We start from the raw sequence: 23,904 nt of genomic DNA, 5'->3' as shown, positions 1-23,904 counted from the left end.
GTTCTTTATCTTTATTCTTTTATCCCTTTGTCTCAGGTGACCTCGAGACTCTTTATTTCCCCCATCTGCACATGAAGTCATGTGAATCTTCATACTTGATTGACACTAATAGAATAATGATATCTCAATGAGCAATTAGTGCCCCTCTAGCCCCCTCTTTTTCTTACCTTTGCTCGTGTATCAGGGTCACTATTGATACATTCACCAAGATGGCTCACTTCTCCCCCTACCTGGCATACCCAAAGCAGCTGTGATGGCCATTACCTTCGCCACATCTTCCGTCTCCATGGTATCCCTGAAAGGATCACCTGAGATAGGGGCAGCCATTACTCCTCACATTTCTGGAGAGCCTTTTGTGACAAGATCGTCATTGAGCGGGTGTTGTCCTCAGGTTTTCATCCGCAGACCAACGGTCAGACCGAGCAAATGAACGCCACTATAGAACAATACCTACGCTGTTACACCAACATCCAGCAAGACAACTGGGTACCGCTCCTACCAACAGTGGAGTTCCCATATAACAACTCAAGACATACAGCAATGGGCTGTTGCCCTTTTTTTTGCATCTATGGTTATCATCGACTTGGTATTCTACTGAGTTCCTTTCCCGCTTCTCCAGTACCTTTGGTATATGCGGTGTCCAGACATTTGGTCGACCTAAAACTGGTCGAATGACATTTGGTCGACGCAATTTGGTCGAAAACCAAATGGTCGAATTTTTTTTTTTAATTATATATTTATTTTTCGGGTTTTCGTTTTTTAAAAAAAAAAAAAAAAGGGGGTGAAAATTAAAAAAAAAAGAAATTCGACCATTTGGTTTTCGACCAAATTGGTTCGACCATTTGTCTGGTCGACCAATTTTTTTCGACCAAATGTCTGCTAACCGGTATATAGGGCCTCATTACAACCTTGGTGCTAAGTGCACCAACTTTACCACCATGGTGTAAACTCCGTTTACCCTTAACGCCTGAGTTGTAATGAGGCCCATACTGTTCTAGCCAGCATTGCAGAAGCCCACAAGATGACCAAGCATTGTCTTCAAGAAAGCCAGGCACGTTATAGTGCTCAAGCCGATGTGCATCATCTAGACTCACCGACCTGGACAGGAGGCACCAAGGTGTGGCTTTCCACTAAGTATCTTCCATGCTGGTTGCGACCCTCGAAACTCACCCCACGGTTTCTGGGACCGTTTGACATTGAGAAGAGGGTTAACCCTGTAGCCTACCGGGTTACGCTTACCAAATAGCATGAAGCGTATACACCCAGTCTTTCATTCCTCTTTGCTCAAAGAACGTAAGGTGGATCCATACCATCGCCTTCTGTCTCGCTCTCATATACCCACCACAGACCTTCCAGAGGAGTACGAGGTTGCCATGATACTAGATTCCAGATACAATAGAGACCGGGTGGAGTATTTCATTCACTGGAAGGGTTATACACATACCGAGGTTTCCTGGAAACCTAACTCTCACGTTTATGCCCCCAGACTGGTTTATCTGTTTCACAGGAGATACCCGAGTAAGCCTGGTGGTCCCCGGTTAGGAAGGGGGCATACTGTCACACGCCTGTCTACCTGGCACTTGTGGAATCCACTACGTTATCACTGCCATTGAAAGAGCACATCACGCTCTGATCTCTGTCTCTTCAGCAGTCTAGTTTCCCTCCTGTCATGGCCGCCTCCCGATCTTACTTAGCAGTTCCACTTCCGTGCCTTCATCGCGTTTCAACCCTGCCTGCTCTCTAGCTACTTTGGGCCAGACGCTAGTGCTTATTCCTTGATACTTGCAGTATTTTGCTCTCCCTTGTTTTTGCCTTCTTTTCGTTTGTCCTCCTTATCGTTTCTGGCGTCTTCTGTCGTTTCCTCTCTGGTCTCTCTGGGTATCACTCCCATCCTGTTTTTTCACCCCTGTTGGCGGCGTCCACGCTCTGCCTCCTATCTGGCGCTCGCCATTCCTCTCAGCTTGCTCTATTTATTCCTACGGATATCCTTGCTCGGGTTTTTCTTGAGCTACTCTTCTCTTTATTGTGTCTGCTTTTTCCCCTCGCACCCCTTACCGGTGTGCGTTTCTTTCCATGGCTTCCTCTACCTTGGCAGCAGCTTTACCGCTCCTCTTCACACTTCTCCGCTGCTGTGTTTGTTTGTCCCATGGAGATCCCCCCTCCTGGTTAGGAAGAGTTTTGGACTTAACTGCCATTCCAGTCCTTTAGCCCTAATTGCCTACAGAGCTATAATTCAGGGCACAACCTACCTACTGCATTCTTTTTTTATGAGACCTTTGTCAACCATCTCTGGCATTTACATCATCCTTTCCAGAGCCTTTTCATCTGATTGCTACACCAAAGAACTACCACATTTCAGAGGTTTTTTTTAGCCAACCGGCTTTTTCCTCTGTTTGGCTTCTTCGGGAAGGGGCCCTTGGCCGGTTTCTTGCACCAAGACCGCATAGTCGCTTCGACTTGACGGAGGCCATATCTCTACAAAAAAAGAAGTAATACCAGCAAGAAGAAAGGAAAGAATACCCCGAGCAGTTCAGAGGAAACAGGTGAGGAGGAGGTTTCATCTGAGCTGAGTGACGCCCAAGCGTCCGTAGCCCCCAATTTGTTCCTAAAGCATTGGTAGCCCCTACTGTCTGTTCGACACCTTGCTCTAGGCTGGAGTCCCTGAGACTCTGGCTGTCTATTTCCCTCAGGGACTTCCTACCTGACTCTACACTACCAATGATGTTAGTCCTAGCAGGAGGTATAAGTGAGCCTTCTGAATTGATCACCCCTACCCTTTCACTAATCTACTCCTTCCACTACTTGCCTCCATCCTATCAACTACACCCACCTTCTCTTCTCTCACATCTCTCTACAGTGTTTTCTCCCTACCAATCACTCCTCTTCTCTCCACCTTCTCCACACTTCTGCTACTTTTCCTGCTCTATCACTGTTAACTTCTTCCTGTACTACCACTACTATCACACTCACTACTTCTACTCTTCTACTACCACTGTCTCTACTACTACTGTTCCTCTACTACTACTACTCTCTCTCTCTACAACCACTGTCTCTATTACTATCTCTCTACTACTACTTGCTCACTCTACTACTTCCACTGTCCCTACTGCTGCTCTACTACTGTCTCGCTACTACTACTACTCTCTCTCTCTCTACTACTGCTCTCACAACTCCTACTAAATATCCTTGCCTCCACCTTTTGATGCCACTACCCTGTACATCCTACTACTACCCCTTCTTCAATACTACTATGGCTCGTCTCACTATTACGTCCACAGCTCTTCTTCTGTTCACAAAACACATGGACATGATTCCCTGCTCACCCCTTCACTACCCGCACTCTCACTAGTCTGCCCCCCTCCCTACTTCCCTACCATGCCCTGCTCCTCACACCCAATTTTTACAACCCTTCCTACTAGCCTCACTCTCTCCTAACACTCATCCCCTCACTCTTACTACTACACACACTACTCTACTACTAGTTCCCACCCTACTTTCTATCTTTCTGCCTCACTCTCAACTCCTAAATGTCTCTTTCCCCACTTTCTGCAATACAATGCTCCATACTACACACCACTGATACCCCCCTCTCTCTCTCTTTTTCAAATACCCCACCTTTTCAAAGCTCTGCCACCAAATCTCCAAGTCTCTGCTCTGCCTTTCTTCCTCCGCCTGGTCCCTTGGTCCTCCTCCTGCAAACTGACCTGTATAACACACACTCTCCTGCTGTTATGCTCACCTGGTCTCTGCGGAAGCGTTGGGGTACGGTTGCAGCCCTTCCGGGGGTGAGGTTGCTTGGGTCTGACTTTGCCCTCTGCGTTTATGTGTTGACAGATGGTAATAGATGATGCTTCTCGGGACTGCTCCAGCGTGGAGAATAGTGGGTTTGTGTATGCCAGCGTGTGCACCTGATCCCTTTCCATACCTCTTCTCCCAAACCGTGGTACCCGTGGGATGCGCTGTCCCTGGAAAGCTCACCTGTTGATTAGTTTTGGCGAGCACTCCGTCCTGCTGCTTCTGGCAGGGGTGCTTGTCCTTTACTGGTCCCTTGCACGTGGTAGTCCAGTCCTGCTGCGACTAAGCTAGAATACTTCAGGTAAGTGTTCCTGTTTGCCTTTGTCTTTCCTCATCTGTTTTTGTTGTATTGTAAAGTTTGTTGTCTTCTATTGCTGTCCGTTCCACTTTTGATGTTTGCTCTTTTGCTTTCTTCCCTTGCAGGTGATGTTGCTTCCCTTGCAGGTGATGTTGCAGGCCCGGCAGAAGCTGCGGAGATCGAGGCCAGAGGGAATGAGGAACGAAGCTGCAGCGGTACAGTAGCTGGTTAGTTGTTAACTAGGGGCCGCACGGGGTTCAAACGCGGTGCGGCCCTAGGACGGATGTTCTAACCTTTTCTTTCTTCTTCTTCACAGGGTCCAAGTTTGTGGATGTGGAGTGCAGTGCTGTGGCGTCGGGATCAAGATTTCTGGATGTCAGGAGATGAGTCTGCAGATGAAGCGATGAAGCACTGGTTTCCTGGAGGTGAGTATGCAGGAGAACGCCTGGTTTCAAAGGTAAGTAAACCGGTCCAAGCGGCGGTGAGTGTCACGTTGCACGCGAGTGCACAGTAACGCGAAGCAACAGCCTTAAGGATGGAGCAGCTTATATAGCTGAGCTTCTGAAGCCACACCCGCCAGGTGCAGCCTGCCTGCCACACCCTGCCACACCCGATGATTCAGCATATGAAGAAAAGGCTTAGGGAGCCACACCCGATAAATCAGCACATGATGATGTTCTCTGGACTAAAGGCTTTCAGCTCCTGGACAGTTCTTGTAAAATAACAGCACTCCTGCACGGAAATAAAGTAAAATCACTCCTGCACTGAAATGAAGTGTTCCTGCTCACATCTCTATATGAGCCTGGCCCAAAGGCGCCAGGACTGAGTCCAGCCAGGGCCCCTGTGTTTATGGGTCCCAAAGGGACACAAGGGAGTCAAGTGAACCATTGCCCCCATCACTAGATGGTGTGGTTCTTGTGTTCTGGGGCCTGTGGCCATGACAGCACTCCCCCTCAAGGCCCCTCTCATGGGTGGTTTCCCCCCTGGTCCTGGTTTAGTGGGGTTATTGCGGTGAAACTGCCTGAGTAATCATGGAGCAGGGACATGCTTACTGGGTTCCCAGGTCCGATCTTGGGGTCTATAACCTTTCCAGTCTATAAGGTTGTATAACTTGGACCGGACCATCTTAGAGTCTAGGATACTTTTAACTTCGTATTCTGGTTCTCCTTCAACTATTTCGGGATCCGGTGGAGTATTGATCCACCCACCTGGTCTCAATGGTTTTAGGAGGGAAACATGAAACACCGGGTGGATCCGCATGTGGGCCGGTAAGTCTAATTTCATGGGCGCAGGGTTGATCACAGCCTTGATAGTGTAGGGTCCTAGATATCTGGGATGGAACACCTGTGGTCCTTTCAGGGGGATGTTTTTGGATGCTAACCAAACCTTGTCTCCGACTTGGTAGTTGGGAGCTTCCCTTCGGTGTCGATCCGCAAACTGCTTCTGTTTCTCTTTGGCTCTGGCAAGATGCTCGCTGCTTCCTTAAAAACCTGGGTGATGGTTTTGTGTAAGGTCGTTACAGCGGGCATTTCTAATGATTCGAGTGGGTCGAAATGGATGTCCGTGTATGTCGACCGTACACTATGTAGAATGGGTTTTGTCCCGTACTGGTGTGAATGGAGTTGTTATATACGTATTCTGCTAACCAAAGTATGTCCTTCCAGGTATCCTCGGTTTGTTGCAGCATACACCTTATGTATTGCTCGAGGGTCTGGTTAATCTGTTCGGTCTGGCCGTCGGTTTGGGGGTGATGGCATGTAGATAACCAGAGGTCGATTTTGGCAATTTTACAACACCTTTTCTAGAATGCAGAGACAAACTGAGTTCCTCGGTCTGATATCAATATTGATGGGAACCTGTGTAGCCGGACGATCTGTTCCAAAAACACGGTAGCCAGAGTAGAAGCAGTTGGGAGACCTTTCAGGGGAATAAAGTGGGCCATTTTAGAAAACAGATCTACGCCGACTAAGATGGTATTGTATCCATTACAGGAGGGAAGGTCTGTAATAAAATCCATTGATAGCATATGCCAAGGTGCTGGGGGTACTCCTAAAGGATGTAGCAGACCTGCAGGACTTTGGTTTTGGGACTTGTGTCGTGCACAGGTGCCACAGGTTGCGATGAACTGGACAATTTCCTTTCGCCAAGTTAGCTACTAGTCATTTTTTCTTTATTTTAGCTTGGGTTTTGGCTATTCCCGGATGCTCTTCTACTAATGAATCGTGATAGTTTGTGATGATTTGATTCTGTAATTTCTTATCCGGGATGTACAATCGTCCATGGTAGTATGGTAGGTTGTCCACGATCGTATACCGGTCTCCCTTTCCTAGCCATTCCTGTTGCGCTGGTGGACTCATCAAGTATTGCAGGTCAGAATTTAAGTTGTCTAGAGTGGTAGTTGCGGCAATCATGCCTTGCATTCATCCTTCAGGGATGATGGCCTCAGGATCTGGTGTAGTGAATGCCTCTTCTCCCTCACTCATGTGAGACAGGGCGTCCGCTTTTCCATTGCTTACTCCGGGTCTATAGGTGATGACAAAGTCGTATTCCGCAAAGAGGAGAGCCCAGCAGCGTTGGCGTGATGATTGCGCTTTAGCAGTCTTCAGATATTGTAAATTGCGATGATCCGTGATGACTGTGACTGTATGTCTAGCTCCAAGAAGATAATGTCTCCAGGCTTCCAACACTGCCTTAATTGCTAGCAGTTCTTCATCAGTGATTGCATAATTCAATTCAGGGGCTGAAAACGTGCGAGACCAGAATTCCATGGGATGCAACTGCCCTGTTTCGGGGTCTCGTTGTGACAGGACTGCTCCCACTGCTATGTTGGAAGCATCAGTTTCGACCACGTATGGTAGTTCTGGTCGAGGATGCCATAGAATTGGTGCTGTGGTAAATGCTTGTTTTAGCTCCTGGAAGGCTTTCTTTGCCTCTGCGGACCAATTAAATTGTCTATTTTTCTGTAGTAAAGAGGTGATTGGGTGGACAATCTGGGAGAACCCGGGAATGAACCGGTGATAAAAGTTGGCGAACCCGAGTACACTCTGTACACCCTTTATGGATGTTGGTGAGGGCCAGTTAAGGATAGCGTCTACCTTGCACGTGTCCATGCGTACGCCCCGTGGTGTGAGAATAAAGCCTAGGAATTCTACCTCTGTCACATGAAACAAGCGTTTCTCCAATTTGGCATATAGCCGGTGTTGCCGCAGTTGCTCCAAAATTGCCCGGACATGGTTGACGTGGTCATCGTTGAAGGTCGAATAGATCAGAATGTCATCAATATAGACAAGACCGCAGACGTCCAACAGTTCACGGAGCACGTCATTCATGAAAAATTGGAACGCTGCTGGGGCATTATATAGTCCACAGTGCATAGCCTGATATTCATAAATTATTTTGGGCGAAAGGCCGTCTTCCACTCATCTCCTTTAATGACTCTTACTAGATGGTAGGCCCCTCCTAAATCTAGTTTTGTATACATCTGAGCATTTTTGACTTGATCCAATAGCTTGGGGATAAGCGGTAACGGGTACCGTTTTTTTACCGTGGTCTGGTTAAGTGCTCTGCAGTCAATGCAAGTTCTCAGGTCTCCCTCCTTTTCAGGCACAAAAAAGAGGGGCAGGGATGCAGGGGACTTGGACGGACGAATGAAGCCATTTGCCAGGTACTGATCGAGGTAGGTTTTTAGATGCTGGTATTCCTGTTCTGTAAGGACGTAAATCCGGCTGCAGAGAACTTGAGCTTCAGGTACCAGATCAATTTGGCAGTCATACGGTCTGTGCGGAGGTAGGGTGTTTGCTTGCTCTTTTTGCAAGACATCTTGGTAATCCAGGTATTCAGGTGGTAGTGAACTGGTGAGGCCCAGTATGGTTCCTTTCTACGATGAACCTGGGTTGGTGAGACCTTTTAATGAGAATCCCTTGCTATAACAGGTGTCGGCACAGTCTTGGGGAAAGGTCAGAACTCGTTTACGCCAGTCAATCCTGGGATTGTGGGTCTCCAGCCAGGGTATTCCCAATATCATCTGGAACTGAGGAGTGCCGATGAGATTGAAGGTGATGTCCTCTTGGTGACCGTCCTGACACAGAAGCGTGACCTTCTTGGTGTAATGCGTCACTGGGCCGGATGATACCTGAGATCCATCAACTGCTGTGATGTTTTCCGAAACCTGCTTCTGTCAGAGAGAAAGGCCTATCCGGGTAGCCAAATCTTGGTCCATGTAATTTCCCACAGCCCCACTGTCAATGTATGCCTCCAAGGCATGATGTATTTTCGATGCATGCTTTTGTTTTACCAGGAGCACAGGGATAACAAGATGTGAGGTCTGTATAGGTTCCTTTTCACCGCTCGACAAGTGGACCCCTACGCTTGCCGGGCATTGGAGTTTCCCGAGTCCTGTTCTTCTTCTTCACCCTTGTCAGTTGCTCCAATTGCTTTCCTGGGTGGTTTCACTGGGCATGCTCAGAGATACTGACCTGCCTTACCACAGTACAAACAAAGCTGCTGCTGTCTCCTTTGCTCCCTTTCTGCCTTGATGAGTGGGCTCCGCAAGCCTCCGATTTGCTTTGGCTCTGACTGATTTGGTTTGATTCTCACAGGGTCGCATGTAGACCGACCGCCCCTCGGCCTTGGCCCGATCCATCTTCGGATCCTGCATTCTGTGATCGAGCTGCACTGTCAGGTCGATGTCTTCAGCACATCTTTCCGGGGGATTTACTACTTGGGCTAATACGTCCTTAAATTCCCCTCGCAAGCCTCGGTAAAAGAGTGTAGTTCTTTTCTCCTCAGGCCAATTAGTTTCTGCTATCAGAAGATTGAAGGAAGTGATAAATGTTACTAAGTCTTGATTACCCTGACGTAGTGCTAACAGTTCATTGTCCAGAGCCCGACCTTGAGTATGCCGTGAAAAGAGTTTCTCCATTTCACGCTGGAAATCTCTGAAGTCTCGAAGCAAAGGATCATCCTGGTTTACCAAGGGTATTGACCAGTCCGCTGTACTACCTCCCAAATATGAGAGTAGAAATGCCACTCTCACTTGATCATTGGGGAATGCTACCAGGTCTGCACAAGATATGTAGGCGACATTGATTCATGAAGATGGCATACTTATTCGGATCCCCTGTGAAGAGTTTTGGTGGGGCCAGGGGAACCCCCCCTGGAAGAACCACCTGTACTGGCATGGACTGTGGGGGCACAGCAGGAGGGGCATACCCCGGCAGTGGGACCTGGCCTGCCTGTGCCTGGAGCATTTGCCTTGCTAGTTCATCTGTCGGCTCCCGGTTCACAATTAGATCCCTCCTTAGGGCATTGGTTTCCTGTCTTGAGGCATGAACTTCAGCCCCTAACTCTCCCAGTAATCGAGCCAACTGGTCCATTTTAGAAGTTTCCATAACGCCCAGGCAGAGATTCGAAGAGGCTTCGCATTCTGTTACGCTCACCTGGTCTCTGAGGAGGCGTTGGGGCACGGTTGAAGCCCTCCCGGGGGTGAGGTCACTCGGGTCCGACTTCGCCCTCTGCGCTTATGTGGTGACTGGTGGTAATAGGTGATGCTGCTCGGGACTGCTCCTGCGTGGAAAATAGGGGGCGCGAGTATGCCAGCGTGTGCCCCTGATCCCCTTCCAGACCCCTTCTCCCAAACCGTGGGACTGCTCTGTCCCTGGAAAGCTCACCTGTTGATTATTTTTGGCGAGCACTCCGTCCTGCTGCTTCTGGCAGGGGGCGCTTGTATGATCTGGACCGAGTTCCTTCACTGGTCCCTTGCACGTGGTAGTCCAGTCCTGATGCGACTAAGCCACTATACTTCAGGTAAGTGTTCCTGTTTGCCTTTGTCTTTCCTCTTATGTTTTTGTTGTATTGTAAAGTATTGCTGTCCGTTCCACGTTTGATGTTTGCTCTTTTGCTTTCTTCCCTTGCAGGTGATGTTGCCGGCCCGGCAGAAGCTGCACAGCTCGAGGCGGCAGCAGGGGCGAATGAGGAAATTTTGTAGATGCGGAGTGCGATGCTGTGGTGTCGGGATCAAGATGACTGGATGTCAGGAGAGGAGTCTGCAGATGAAGTGATGAAGCACCGGTTTCCTGGAGGTCAGTATGCAGGAGAACGCAAGTCCAAGCAGCGGTGAGTGTCACGTTGCATGCAAGTGCACTGTAACGCAAAGCACCGGCCTTAAGGATGGAGCAGCTTATATCGCTGAGCTTCTGAAACCATGCCCACCAGGTTCAGCCTGCCTGCCACACCCTATGAGTCAGCACATGAAGACCAGGCCTAGGGAGCCACACCTGATGAGTCAGCACATGAGGATGTTCTCTGGAATAAAGTCTTTCAGCTCCTGGAAAGTTCTTGTAAAATAAAAGCACTCCTGCACTGAAATAAAGTAAAAGCACTCCTGCACTGAAATAAAGTGTTCCTGCTCACATCTCTACATGAACCTGGTGCCAAAGGCTGAGTCCAGCCAAGGCCCCTTTGTTTATGGGTCCCAAAGGGACATAGGTGAGTCAAGTGACCCATTGCCCCATCCCTAGATGGTGTGGGTCTTGTATTCTGAAGCCTGTGGCCATGACACCTGCTTCCTGTTTGTTGGTTAAGTGTCTTTGTCATTCTCCCATTGGTTGCAGCCCTCACCTGATTGCCTGCACCAGTTGGTGCCTCCCTTTCCCCCAGGAGGAGGGCTACCAAGCTGGGAAGCTTAGAAAACCCATGGGTGAAGATCCTCATGTGGTATCATATTGGTCCGTATGGCTGTTCTTTTACTTCCAGAATCTAACAGGGACTTTGCTGGTATCCCCTGGATCATTACAGGAATATGAAACTTCACATCTATCCCCCCATTAGTATAGCCTGTCCAGGTGGGTGATTCTAGTATGTCTCCATCCTCTGGGAACATGTTGGGGAGGTAGTCAAGATCAGACGTTTCTTTCCCCCACTCTGGGGTGATTTCCTCGAGAGCGTCCGCTAACAACCCTGGGTTCAGGAGCCCATTTCCATAGGCTCTTCCTTGTGTTTTTCCACACAGAATTTGGTGATGTGTCCCAGTTTCCCTCAGGCATGGGATGGGGTCTTGGCCAGGGGTTTCTTCAGACTATCTGTAAGGAAGGCCTAGGGCCTCATTACCACCCAGGCGGTAAGTGAACAACGATGCCGGTAAAGGATTACCGGCATCGCTTACCGCTTCAGCCGATTAGGTCACGATTAACCGCTATTAGTGGCACTGTACTTAACAGTTCCGTTAATAGCGCCAGGAGCGCGGGCACGTGACCATCCATGCCGCCAATACCGGCATGGTGCAAACAGGGGAACATCACAAGTCAGGCGGACATGCAAACAATGCCCTACTGAAGCCCGAAAAGTACCTTACCGGCATGGAGCTAATTCCGGCATTGCGGACCACCCGTAAACGGCCATGTGCGGTGTTCCCAACTGCCACAGGTGCACAAAATCAGCACAGGTGGAGGCAATACAGACTGGGCCAGCACAAAAGGAGCACACCCCACCCCTTCCCACACCCAGTCACACTCCACAATGATTCCAATAATACTAGCAATGCTGGGGCTGGAGGACATGATTGCTGTGGAACTGCTGCAACAACAGCAACAACAACAACAACAACTGACAGCACAGAGGAGACGCAGGAGGAGAAGGAGGGCGAGGCAGGGCCAGCATGCCCCACCAGTGCAGCCAGTGCCACCACGCAGGCAGCCCCCAATCCCTTGCATCAGAGCCAGTCCATTCAACCTAACCCCTGAGCAGATCCACACCCTGTACCGTCTGGACCGGGACACCATCACCACCATTGTGGATATGATACATGACAACATTGTCAGCCTGATTGAATCACGCACCGCCATCCCCCCCCTATTGAAGGTAGTGTCTGTGTTCCACTTCCTGGCCACAGGCACCTACCAGCACACAGTGGGGCACATGCATGGCATATCACAACCATTATTCTCACGTATGCTGGACCAAGTTCTTGATGCCCTCCTGAAGCACACAGGCGACCACATTTACTTGCCACGGGCTGCCCAGGAGATCTCAAACACCAAAGTTGGTTTCCATTCACTGGCCGGCATCCCTGGTTGCATTGGCGCCATCGACTGCACCCATGTGGAATTGGTGGTCCCACATGCCATGGAGGTAGCGTACCGCAACCGTAAGCTATACCACTCAATCAACGTGCAAATGGTATGTGACTCAAAAAAGATCATCACACATTGCTGTACCCGATACCCCGGATTAACCCATGATTCAATGGTCCTGCGGAACTCCACGATACCACGCTACATGGAGAGACATGCAGGGCCGACGTGCAGGGCAGAGATCCTGGCTTCTCCATGAGTCGCATGTTAGGCCCATGGAAATGTGATGTGGGTAGGTGATTGGGGTAGAGATGCATACTTCGCCTGGCTGAGATGGGGGGCGAAGAGATGCATACTTGGCTGGCTGAGATGGGGGGGGAGAGATGCATACTTCACCTGGCTGAGATGGGGGGGGAGATGCATACTTCACCTGGCTGAGATGGGGGGGGGAGAGATGCATAATTCACCTGGCTGAGATGGGGGTGGGAGAGATGCATACTTCACCTGGCTGAGATGGGGGGGTGAGAGATGCATACTCCACCTGGCTGAGATGGGGGGGAGAGATGCATAATTCACCTGGCTGAGAGGGGGGGGGAGTTGCATACTTCACCTGGCTGAGATGGGGGAGGAGAGATGCATACTTCACCTGGCTGCGAGTGCCTGAGAGAATGGACCATGCTCATATCCCAAAGCAGCCCAGACTGGACCTGACACCTGACCACATAATGCAAGATGAAAGCTGCCCTAACATGTAAATGATGCAGTGCCACACCCATTCCATAGCCATCTACATGTGCACTGTACCTAATCAGACCGTATCCCCCTCAACACAATGCAGCTACAAGCAATTACTTTGGCCAATACACAGCACCAAATACCATCAACTGAAAGGACAGTCCCCCATTACTGCGTACAAAGGAGTCACTTGAGGGCCAAATACATTAATGCACCACTACACTGACACAGAGGTCCAACAAAAGTGCATTTCACCATTTGTTTTGCATAGTGACATCATCATGAGGCTGACATCAACGGTACCAGGATGAAAGCATACAAATTACTGGACATCATCCAGATCATGGAAACAACCAGCGTTGACTAACACAGTGCATGAGCACTCACAAGGAACTGGACCCCCCTGCACCCACTAGTCGATGGCACGCACACCAGTCCATAAGAGGAATACACACATAGCAGTCACATTGTGTGTCTCCATTCATGCATGGGAATGTGGTTGCAATCAGGAAATCAATGCATGCTATGGTGTCATTGATCGAGGTCACATATGATGTGATAACTTACACTTATACATTGTTGCCCACATGCAGGTGATGCATGCTATCCCTTGAAGAGGTGGCTCTTTCCCCAGTCCGGAACCCACAGAACAGGCACGAGGAGGACTACAATCGTGCACATACACGTACCCATGTGGTGATTGAGCAGACATTTGGCCTCTTGAAGGCACGGTTTCGCTGTCTCAGCAGGTCTGGTGGGGCACTCCTGTACCGCCATGAGAAGGTGGCCAAGATTGTCATGGCATGTGTCTTGCTACACAATATGTGCATCAGACGGAATGTGCCCCTGCCCCCTGATGCAGAACTGCAACCACCTGACGATGAGGATGAGGAGGGTGGGGATGGGCAGCACCTCAGGGAGGCAGCAATGCACAGGAGTGCCATGCGTCAGACTCTGATCAACCAATGTAGCACACATGGACGGGGAGTGTGACATGGATGTGGCACTCGGGGAACTGGGTGTGTCAGGGACATGGACACTGTAGACTGTTCACCAATAAAGCACACATACGCAATAAGCAATGTCCACACATGTGAATCATGAGTCACCAAAATGTGTATTAAAGAACCATAACAAAGTGAACAAGCCCTCCACCCACACACCCTCTCCCGCCTCAATTCCCCCACACACCCTCTCCCCCGTCCCACCTCCCCCCCTCAACTCCCCCACACACCCTCTCCTCCCTCCCCCCTCAACTCCCCCACACACCCTCTCCCCCCTCCCCCCTCAACTCCCCCACACACCCTCTCCCCCCTTGACTTCCCAACACATGGCGTACAGTAGCACGCACCAGTTGTCCACATGGCACCAGTATGCATGGCTGTGCCTACTGCCCTCCCCCTCTTCCAGCACCAGGTGCACCCCTATCCGATCTGTGCAGGTCCTTGCCAGACCGACGCACAGGGCTGGTCCTAGTAGAGCTGGCATTTGATGATGGTCCAGATTGTCCTGGCAACTGTGGTGGATGCATGTCCCGCGTCCCGCGTTGCTGCCACCATTTCCGAGAGGACATGCCTCACTGCTGCCAGTTCCGCAAATGTCCTTTGAGGTGGACTCGATGGCTGTTTTTAGGGATGCAGCACAATCCCTAATGTCATCCCTTGCACGGGTACATTGGGTAATATGCTGCGTCAACAGCCCTGTGAGTTCCTCCTGGCGCCTCTGTATAGCCATGATCCCCTCTTGGCTGGTTGTCACTGGGGTGGAAGTGTGAGGCGTTTCCACCATGCTTTGGTCATCAGGCACAGTTGGCGTCGGGCTTAAACTTGCCGGCCGTGAATCTCCAGGTGACAGCCCATGCATGCTGCCGTCCACCCCGCTGCATGGGGATAGTTGTGGTGAGTGCAGGGGGCCTGTGGCGGGTGTTGCGCCATGCAGCTGTACGTCGCCCTCTTTGTCCGATATGGCTGCTGTGGCAGCTGTCTCACCGACTGTGCTGCTGGCAGCCGATGGTGTGCCCTCTGCCAATTGCTCCTGGGTGATGGTGGCTGGTGTGGGTGTTGTTGTGGGGGTCGTGGTGCACATTGGTGCTGTGGCCTCTGTGGTTTTCATGGCCTTCCGCGGTGGGGAAGGTTGGCCTCTGCCCCTTGAGGTTGAGGGGCGGTGTTCTCCCTCCTCGGCCCTGGCCTTCTTCTGTGGTTTGGCATCTTTCTCCCTGGTGTCCTCATCACCGCTGTCAGAATGTGTGCCTGTGGGGGACCAAAGGAGGGAGAGGGTTAGTGATGGGTCTACGGGCATCGGGCATGCATTGGGGTGGCTGCATTGATATGGAATGGTAGATGATTAACATTGGGGGGAGTGACATACGGGTTGTCTCACTCTTGGGTGGGTGATGCATGGAGGCGTCTGGGTTGCAACACATATGTGGTGCATTATGCATGTGGACAAGGTGATGCTCTGCACTGCCTGTACTTATGTGTCTGGTGGACCCTGCTCTACATCATTGCACTGTCAGTTCATGTGGATATCATCGTGGTGGTATTAGCATTGTTTCATTTGAGACACCTACCTGCATCGGCTGATGACGGGGCTCCTCGCTCCATGTCCCCGACTCCCTCTATTGCCTTGGTGCCTATGGTGGTGGCGCATATCTCCTTCCATGGTTGCAGTTTGATGGGGGACTCCGCTCCTCCGCCTGTCGCCATCCCAAGGTTGCGGTTGGCCGAGAGTATGCTCCGCACATGTAGACGCAGGTCATCCCAGTGCTTACGGCATTGTTTGGGTGTGCGGGGTGTGGTGCCAACGGCACTGACTCTCTGGGCGACCTCTGCCCAAATCTGCTTTTTGCGCTGCAGTGCTGGACGGGACATGTCGTTTGAGAACACCACATCTGCATGTTCCTGCAGTGTCTCCGCTAACATGGTGAGCTCCTCTCTGGAGAAGCGCTCCTTGCGCAGGCGATCTCCCGTTTTTTTCACTGCTTTTGGCATAGTAAAATGCAACAGGTAGTGGTGGAGGTGTGTTGGAGTTCTGGGGGTCAGATGGCTCCTGGTTGTGGTGGATGGCAATGGATTGTGTTTTTAAAGATGGCCGCCGTGCTCTTTCCCGTTCCTGTGCGATGACGCTACTTCCAGTTCCACATATTTACAGTCACCGCTAATAGCGGTTACCACTATTAGACGTGACTACTATTAGTGGTCACCGCTAATGCCGATGGCTTGGATGTCGGAGGAGCTATTTCCACTACAGACGGTGCCGGAAAGGGGGATTTTTCGCCCTTTTACGGCATGGCAGTGAGGTCATTACTGCCATGGCGCAAAGCTCGTGCCCGCCAACTCGTAATGGGCCGCTTTTAGCGGTCTATTGCCAGCACGGACACGGTAATTGCGCCATGTCGGTAATGACCGGTACTTACCACCCGGGTCGTAATGAGGCCCCTAGTCTTCATTTTGAGGACCTGTATGGCTTGACTTGAGTTCCTCAGGGCAGGACATTCTTCTCTTGCCTGTGTTCCAGGTTTCATACCACTGATTTTCCTCGGTCCCATAACAGGTTCCTGGGAATACTTAGCCCCATGGTGTGCATTAGCTGTTTGTAGTGCTTATTATAAAGAGGGTCCATGCAGCTGGTAAATCACGTTTTCCAGCTAGGGAGTAGGTAATCAACAAATTGTTCCAAGACCAACATTTCTTTAACCTCATATGTTTTGTTGGTCAGCCATTTTCTTAATAGGTCCTTCACTCTATATGACATCTGGTGGGGAGTTGTTACTTGTTGTGATTGCAGATGTTGTAAACGTATTCTATAATGCATCTAATCCTGCCCCAACCTCTCTAGGATACACTACTTCAGCTCTTCATACAGGGTTGTCCCTTCAGGATTTAAAACTTAAAAGGCCTCTTGGGCTTCTCCTGTTAACAGAGGTGCCATATACCGGATTGAGCAATCTCAGTGCCAGCCTGCAGTCTTGGCCACGTTCTCAAAATTCACAAAGAAGATGGCTGGATCTTCTCCACTACTTAATTGTTGGAGGATTGTGGGTGGTGCAGCCAGTTGTGTCTGTCTTTAGTAGCTTCCTGGAAGGCCGCAATGATCTCCTGACCTGGATGGCTAATTGCCAGTTGGCCTTCCACCAAGGATCTTAAAAGTTCTTACATGGGGATTAGTGCAGCGTCTATTCTCCTGGAACTATATACTCGTCAGGTGGGGTAACCGTGTATTCTGCCTCTTTCTCTTACTCTATCTCGTCTTGATCCGTGGCGGTTCTCCACTACTGGAATGCAGACCAGCCCGGAAGGCTTGCCAGTCCACTTCTGCTGGCTTCAGTTTGTTTCAACCGGCTAGGTCTTTACCGGGCCTCCTGTATTTGTTCCAACAGACTCTTCTGCGATTGGTCCGACAAGGCGCTGGGTTCCTCCGGCAGGTCAACTCTGGATTGGATACTGACAGACCAAGATAACTCCCAGCAGTTCTCTGATTCGATCCAGAGTAAGGAATTCCATTTCTACACCTACTTCCCAGATCCATTGGTTGAGGGGTTCAGTCCTTGCAGTGACCCAGGATTCTCTTGCCTCTGGCTTCCTGTCCCTTCTCCTCCTTTTTTGTAGGCTGAATACATCCCACTCTGACACCACATGTCACAGATGGCCTCAAGAACACACAAACTCTCAAAGACAGTTCGTGGGGATGTATTAACAAATTCAAACAGGGCCTCACTAAGGGCCATCCCTCTCTCTCTCATCTTCCATGGGTCTGTACCTGCCTAGCCCAGGCAATCCTAAATCCCAAAGTGGTTCCTAGAGATTGGTAACCCTCAGAGGTGTTGCTAGGGGAGCTGAGTGGTCTATAGCAATGGGTCTTTTGGTTGTAGCTCTGGATAGAAACTAAAAGGCTAGCTAGCCCCGTGTCCCGACAGTCCTAACGTTACCATAGCCCCAAATCTTTTCCAGACCTAGCAACACCCCTTGTAATCCTTACTATCGAGGTTCTGGCTGCCTAATAATGAGAACCTTAAGACAATCACCTTTTCGCTCACGCTCCATACATGAATTTCTAAGTGGATCCTAACTTGTTCTCTCACAAGAATAAAGGATATCAAGAAGTGGTGCCTTTCACTTACCCAGGTTCCAATTAGCCTTTCCCTTTCATGCTCTGGTATTCCTTCCCCCAGTGGCCTGTTCTTCCTTTGCCTTCCTCCTACTGCAATCTCTTCCCTTCCTCCCACTCCCCTTTTTTCTCTCCCTGTCTAAGAGAAACTAAGGAGAAGGACTAAGAAGAAGAGCATGGGCAAATGTCTGTCATGTAGGAGATCTACTAGGATGAACAATTTTGACAAAGGAGATGATCTCCGTCAAAGAACTATGAGGAAGTGGAAGGACTAGGGCAAAGGACTATGATGAAGAAAGGCTAAGATGATTGGTTGTGACAAAGGAGCAGGACCAGGGGAAGAACTATGATGAAGGACTATTCCAAAGGAGAAGAAATACAATGAAGATCAATGATGAAGGAGAAGCATTAGAAAGAAAATTTATGGTGAAATAAAATTACCATGATGAAGGAATTAGACACTGATAAAGGAGACAGATCAGGTCTATGGAGAAGGACTATGATAAAGGACGCTGGTGCAGTAGAAGGACTATGACAAAGGGAAATAACTAGGATGAAATACTGATGAGAGAGAAGAAATGGGACAAATTACTATAATAAAGGAGATAGGCTCAGATGAAGGGCTTATCTAAATAAAAAGAAAAAGGAAAAAGGAGAAGTATGACAAAGTCATATGACAAAGGACTATGATGATGACAAACAAATATGACAGAGAAGGACTATGATGAAGGAGAAAGACTAGGATGAAGCAGAAGGGTCAGGACATAGACGAAGGACTATGATGGGTCACTATGACAAAGGGCTATGAGGGGGTAACAGGACTATGATGGAGGAGAAGGTCCAGGACAATGGAAACTGACTATTAAGGAGGATTATGATGAAGAAGAAGTACTAGGTCAAATGAGAAGCACCCTGAAGAAGGATTATGTGAAAGGAGAAAGTCTAGGGCAAAGATCTACGATGAAGAAGATGGACTAGGGTGAAGGACTGTGATGAAAGAGAAGGACTATTGTGAAGGATGAGGACCATGATGAAGGACTACAATGAAATACTATAATGAAGAAAAAACGACTATGACAACAGGTCATGATGAAGTCGAAGGATAAAGGACTATGATGAAGGAGAAGGACCATGACAAAGTACTATGACAAAAGGTTACAACGTCCTTTCATCGTGGGATGTTTTTTCACAGGGTTTTTTACCGTGAATTGTTTTTCGAAAAAACCCATTGAATTTTTTAGGGGGGGTTAGTAAATTATATATATGGGGTGTGGGTGTTTGGGAATTAATTCAAATTAAAGAAAAAGAGGGAGTTGGGGGGGCAATCACCCCAAAAATAATTTTTTTTAAAAATCCCACAATAAAATGACATGGAACTGACAAAAGATGATGACAAAGGACTATGCTAACGTGGCGGGACTAGAAAGAAAGACTATGATGAAGGAGGACCAGGACAAAGGAGAAGGACTGCTTAAGGAGTATGAAGAAGGACTCTAATAAAGGAGAAAGACATTGACAATGGATAAGGATGAATGAGAAAGGTGGGCTATAAGGAAGAACAATAATGAAGGAGAAAACTAAGACAAGTGTTTAAGATAAAGGAGAAGGATGAAGGACTATGAGAAAGTATTATGACAAAAGAGGACAAGAATGGAGGGCCCTGATAAAGGAGATCGACTGGGTCGAAAGACTATAATGAAGGACTAGGATCAAGGGCTTTGATAACTAAGATAAAGTAGGAGTACCAAAAAAAGGGGGAAGATCAATGATCAAAGGATATGATAAAATATGATGAAGAAGAAGGAATCTGACAAAGCACTTTGATGAAGGCAGACTATAATGAAAAAACAAAAATGACAAAAAAGAACAACTAGGATGAATGATGTGGAAGAATGATGAAGGGCGATAATGAGAGAGGTGGTACATCCCTCCAGGTAACGGAGCACCACAGATGATCAGTTCCAGGAAGGATCAATCAGGTATGTTCATTTGGATGGTGCTGAGTGGAGCGCCTGCTCATCCCTCGGTTGTGAGGGTGAGGCAAAACGTATCTAACTGCACTCTGCACAACCTACTTCAATGTTCTTTTTTGTTTTAACTTAAAGGGACCCCTGTCTGGCTTATGCGCCGCTGGGGGATCCTTCAGTCTTTTTTTCTTTCTCCTCCTACCCTGAAAGCAGGTTACACTAGGATGAAGGAATAAGAAGAGAGACTATAAAAAAGATCTGTGAAGAAGGAGGAGGACCAAGACAAAGCAGAAAGACCATGATAAAGTGCTAGGATGAAGAATTATAAGCCAGCAGATAGACTATGACAAATGTTTATGATGCAGGAGAAGGACAAACAACTTTGATGAAAGGTTATGACAAAGGGGAACGAGATGAACAAGATGGGCTGGGGATAAAGGAGGACTAGGATGAAGGATGTTTCCAAAGAAGAAGGACTATGATGAAGCTGAAGTACCAGGAACAATTAAAAGAACTACATTGAAGAACTATGACAAAGGAAAATGAATCTGGCCTATGAAGAAAACGGTTTATATGAAATACTGTGATGAGGGAATATGATGAGGGCGAAAAACTAGAATGAGGCAGAAGAAATAGGTTGAAGGAGAAGGTAGGGCAAAAAAGAAGGACCATGTGTTGAGGACTATGAAAACGTGGTACGAAGAAGGAACATGGCTATGATTAAGGCAAGGATCAGGACAAAGTAGAAGAATTATGCCAGACTTTGATGATTAAGGACTGAGATAACTACTATGATGAAGGAGAAAAGACTAAAGAAGGAGGCCTTTGATGAAGGAGGAGGACCAGGACAAAGGAGAAGGACCACAATTAAGTATTAAAATTAAAGACTAAAACAAAGGAGAAGGAATAGTCAAAAGGATTATATTGAAGCCAAAGGACTACAACACAGAGCTATAATGATGGATTATGAAGAAGGAGAAGGACCATGACCAAGGAAATGGACAATGATGAAGGACTATATTGAAGAAGAAAGACTATGACAAAGGAGAAGGTCTAGGATTAAGTAATATGAAAAAGGAATATGATGCAAAAAAGACTATGAAAATGATTATGATAAATGTGAAGTATTAGGAATAAAAAAAGGACACTAATGTAGGAGCCGGATTATGAGAAAGGTGAAGGAATGTGAAGACGGACAACAATGAACCACTATGTTGAAGCCAAAGGCCCAGAACAAAGAAGAAGCACCATGATGAAGGACTATGACAAGGGTCTATAACGAAGTAACAGGACTATGATGCAGTTGAAGGACTATGATGTGTAAGGTGGTAGGAGTAAGAGATGGACACAAGGGTGGCATGCTGATTGGCAAATACCTTTATTTGTAAAACTAAAAATGGGGAGGGGTTGGAGGAAATCCTACCTTAGCCCTATCGCTATGAGGCATTTTCCTGCTTCAGCAAAACTAACTAAAGGAAACAGTCTGTGACAGAATGTCCAGAGTTTGCCGTTCTGTGTCCAAATCCTCTCTGCTCCCTCACAACTAAACGTAACACCAGGTGCAAAGGGGAAATGCATTTGGCGGCCGACCTGCAGCCGGCATGGCAGTTCCAAATTATAGTTAAAAAACAGTGTACACAAGTAAACACAAGTTCCACAAGGCTTGGGGTTGGTTCCGGTTCCCCAAAGCCTTTCCAGGGTTACACAAAGTGGGTTTTAGTAGAAGTGCCAAACTGGTGTAGGAAAGCAAGCAAATGTTCCACAAGGCTTGGGGGTTGATTCCCTTTCCCCAGCACCTGTCCAGTGTTATACAAAGTGGGTTTCAGTCTAAATTCAAAAGTGGTGTAGAAAAGTAAATAGAAGTTCCAAAAGGCTTTCAGGTTGATTCCCTTTCCCCAAAGCCCTTCCAGGGTTACGTTACACTAAGTGGGTTTCTTGGTGAGCTGACCCGCCTCCTAGGGCTGCGACAAGGTAATAGAGCTTGGTACCATCTCCCAAGCTGTGCTGTGATTTTTCCTCTCACTGGCTGTTGTTCCCAGACGCGATTCTCTAATTCCCTCCTCTTGCCAAGTAGAGTACATTCCGTTCTTCAGTTCTCCGTCTGGTCTCTCTGTTTTCAGTTTCACCCACAGCCTTGGTTTACTCTCCTGCCGAAGGTCACTGAGTGTTATTGGCACCCAGGGGTCAAATCCTAAAAATAAAAGTGGGCAGACTCATCAACAAATGTAATGAGATGTGATGTTGCCAGAAATTAGCATATCAAGGTGAAATGTGCACATTTCATTAAATTGGCTTTGCATAACCCCCCAAATTGCACAGGGCGAATGGCATTTGCTTTTAATAAAATCAACACACACACAAAACAAAAAGAGGATATTTTCTTCTAATAGTGTTTTTGAAAACATTAAAAGGTGCACATCTTTTAAATTCCAAGAACCAATACAAATGTTTTCCCTAGAACTTGCAGTACCGAAATGGGACATGTCACCTTTAGTTGTTTGTTATTTTTCATCAGACTAAATAGTGCAGAGGTGAAGTGTCCGGCCTGCAAACCTGAAGACTGCGATTCGGGGGCTGGCTTTAATTCGTACATTCAAAGAGGACATTCAGTGTTTCTCATTTTAGTTGATGGGGACTGAGTCTACCCTCTGAAAAAAGCATGTAGACTCAGTCCCCATCCCCTAGACTTGAGCCCTGTTGGCACCTATGAACTTAGTGTTTCTCTTGAATATGGTTTGGGGAGCACTTGCCAAGCCTGGGTCGCAGCCCCCCTTCGCATACTCACTCACAGTGTTTCTTTTATTCAATTTCTTTTTATTCTTCAGCCCTGGTTTACTCTCCTGCCAGGGTCTATGAATGTCACTAGTTTCTGCAAAGTCCATCCTTTTAAATACGGTTTGGGGAACACTTCCCAAACCTGGTGTTGTGGAGTGAATAAGGTCAGTCCTCCTCAAACCAAGGACGACCTTAAGGGAGGAACGTACTGGACACGGGATGATGGAGGAACAGGAGGGGCTACTAGAGCCTAGAGCAAAGTTGGAGAGGGCTAATAAAGAAGGTTAACGGGTCTTGTGGCTCCATTGACATCATTGGATGTGTGGGGCCAGTGTGAGTGAAGACACAGCTACTCTCTTCCCTGTGAGATAAGGGACACAACTGGCGACAAAGGGAAACAAACACTGCATACAACGCCACCAGTCCGTCAGACGACGGTAGTCTGCTGCATCTCCTGAAGAAGGGCAATCCAACCGTTGGATGGAAGAAGACGGCATTGCATATTTAAAGTGGACACAGAGACATGACAAAAGAGGACCGGCAATAAGAGATTTAGCACGCCCAGGGTACGCAAAAGAAAACCCAGCTACAAGACGCCGTGGAGGGCATTCAGCCAGAGAACCCCAAGAAAGAAAAACGAGGTGGCGAAGGTAGAGTGGATAGGACTTCCCACGTTACCACTCAATAAACTGGATGATCCACTGCCAATTATACACCTCAGTTAAAGCGAGAGGACAAATGTGCTTCACAACAACCCATAGATCCACCACTGTCCGGGGAAGTACCACCAGCAACAAATGACGACAGGATGATAAGGATCAAGATAAGACTGAAAGAAAGGGGGATGCTCCTAAAGGAAGAGGATAGGAGATGAAACAGCAGGGAAAAGAGTAAGATGCAGAAGGAACAGAGATCTACAGAGGAAGAGGGAAATGTGAAGAAATGGGAAGTAGAGAGACCTCAGCTCCAGTGTGAAGAAGGAGAGGTGAACGTAGGAGAGCAAGAGAGGAGAATGAGAAAAGTCCAAAGGAGAAAGAGATGAAAGAAAGGGCAGAGGCAGACCTAGAGCATGCTCCTGAAGTGAGACATAGGAGTAAGGGTGGAATAGAAGATGGAGGACAGGCAGCAAATAAAAGAGCAAGATGAATACCCAGAAGAC

Source organism: Ambystoma mexicanum, chromosome 2p (genome assembly GCF_040938575.1).
Source record: "Ambystoma mexicanum isolate Mex_15411 chromosome 2p, UKY_AmexF1_1, whole genome shotgun sequence".
NCBI lineage: Eukaryota > Metazoa > Chordata > Amphibia > Caudata > Ambystomatidae > Ambystoma > Ambystoma mexicanum.
This window is presented reverse-complemented; position numbering follows the sequence as displayed.